Source organism: Ranitomeya variabilis, chromosome 7, assembly GCF_051348905.1.
Source record: "Ranitomeya variabilis isolate aRanVar5 chromosome 7, aRanVar5.hap1, whole genome shotgun sequence".
NCBI lineage: Eukaryota > Metazoa > Chordata > Amphibia > Anura > Dendrobatidae > Ranitomeya > Ranitomeya variabilis.
In genome coordinates, this window is record NC_135238.1 from 59,594,969 (window position 1) to 59,597,547 (window position 2,579).

Genomic DNA, 2,579 nt, shown 5'->3' on the forward strand with positions numbered 1-2,579 from the left:
CAGGACTCACGACTCACGCTAATTCAGGCCGGATCCACCTATCTCTGCCATCTGCGCTGCATGCCACTGTTTATGTTTGTATGCAGACTGTCATTTTGTTTAGTACAATATGGATCGTATTATTCGTCTTTTTGTTTTCTCATATATTATTGTGCAAACAGTATTCTCTGTATTCTCTTTATTCAAAAGCATTTCTTTTATCTTTTTTGTATATACACCACAGCATTTGCCAACCATATCTGATGAAGGTCTCAGTTGTCGAGACCGAAAACGTTTATGTTGATGTTGAGCTGGATGCACTAGAATAAAAATCTACTTTTCAAATCCAACTGTTGTTTGCAATGTTGGAATGAGGTCCCTGCCACAAGGAGGTCGTCCAGATAGGGAACTATTAGAACATTCTGTTCCCGTATGTGAGCCATCACTTCTGACATTATCTTCGTGAACACCCGAGGTGCGATAGCTAACCCGAAGGGGAGAGCCCGGAACTGGTAGTGTTTCACTTCCCCCTGGATATTCACTGCTAGTCTGAGATACTTTTGATGATTCCTGTGGATAGGCACATGGTAATATGCGTCTCGTAAGTCTAGAACAGTCATGAAACACAAGGGAAAGAGTATTTTCACGCAAGATTTTATTGTCTCCATTTTGAAGTGTTGAATCTCGAGGAAACTGTTTAATCTTTTGAGATTTATGATCGTCCTGTATGATCCGTCCGGTTTCCTCCGAAGGAAAAGGGGAGAGTATAAGCCCATGCCTCTTTCCTGGTATGGGACTTCTTGTAAGACTCCCTTCTGGATTAAGTTCAATATTTCTTCCTGGAGAGCTGACTGTTCGTGTGATTGTCTCTGCGGTGTTACCATGAAGGAATTGCCAGGAGGAATGCGGAATTTTAGTTTGAGACCTTCTCGTATTATGCATAGTATCCAGGAACTGTTTGAAATTTTTTCCCAGGCTGGAAGAAAACCGGCTAGTCTCCCTCCGACCCGGGGAATACCTTCATTGGGTTTTCTTATTATCGGATGGGGGGGGTTTGTTGAACAAAAACCCTCTGTTCTTATTTCTTTTGTCTTCCCATGCATCTTTATTTCCTTTTGGGGGTCTCCTTCGCATGAACTTTCTGTTCCGAAATGGACGCCTGTAAGACTGGTTGGGGAACCCGGGAAAAGATTTCTTCTTATCCCCCGCTTTGTCGAGGATGTCGTCTAATGTTGATCCAAACAAGAATTCGCCTTCGCAAGGTATTGAGCATAGCTTCGTTTTCGTTTGCAAATCCCCTGGCCAACACTTTAGCCACAGGGCACGTCTTGCAGCGTTTGAGAAGGAGGCTGACCTGGCTGGTAATCTAGCTGAATCTACCGATGCGTCAGCCAAAAAGGCTGCCGCACCTTTGATCACAGACACTGATTTTTGAATTGTCTGTCTTGAGACTTTTCCCTTTAATTGGTTATCCAAGTGCTAGAGCCACACCATTAAGGCGCGGGCCATGTAAGTGGCCGCGATGGCTGGTTTTAGTCCACCCCCTGCCGCTTCCCAGGAGCTTTTCAAGAAAGTCTCAGCTTTTCTGTCCGTCGGGTCTTTTAAGGTACCCATGTCCTCGAAGGGTAAAGCGAACTTTTTAGAGGCCTTTGCTATGGCCACATCTAATTTTGGTGCCTTAATACAGGATGAGCAGGCTGGGTCATCGAAAGGGTACTTTCTCTTGGGAGTCAAGAGAACTTTTTTGTCTGTTTTTTTTCCATTCTCTCTTGATTAGAGAGTGAATTTTTTCATTTATTGGGAATGCTCTTCTTTTCTTTTGTTCCAAACCGTTGAACATTATATCCTGCGCCCTTTTTTAGGGCATTCATCTACCAGACCCATTGTTGTCCTGACGGCTTTTACCAAGGCGTCTGTCTCTTCGATAGGGAAGCAACTGTGTCCCCCTTCTGAGGATAGCGAACAGGTGTCAGAGGCTGATGAATCACAGATATTTCGCTTTCCGACTCGTCCACACTAGATTCAGGGGATCTGACTTTTTTTGCGTTTTATCTTTGAGGTTTTAATGCCTTTGAGGGCACTCTCCACCTGACTCCTTATTAATGATTTTATGTCTGAGGCAAATGCCAGGGATTCCTCCTGAATCGTCTTCTCTATGCAAGTGCTGCATATCTTTTTCTCCCAGGAGGAAGGAAGCTCTTCTGAACATATAGCACATACTTTGTGCTTTGATTTGCCTGTACATTTTCTTCCCTAGGAGAAAGAGTAACCCCGTATTAAACTCAGCACTTTCACGTAGATCACTCACCTCCTGTGGATAAGAGATACCGTCTCAGACCTAGGGACTATATCCACCAATGGATTCGTCACCGGTCGTGTGGTTTTTGCAGAAACCCGGCTGCGTTGTGACTCTGAGCGTCCGCTGCTGCTGCGCTGTTGAGAGGAAGACTTTCCCTTGCGCTGATGCTGTGAGCGCTGGCGCTGTACCTGCGCTTGCTCAGGAGATAATTGTACGATCTCCTGCGCATCCTGCAGCTCCTTGTCGCTCATACTGGTCTCCGCACTGCGTTTAGTTCAAAGGAGGTTTGAATTGTCCACGT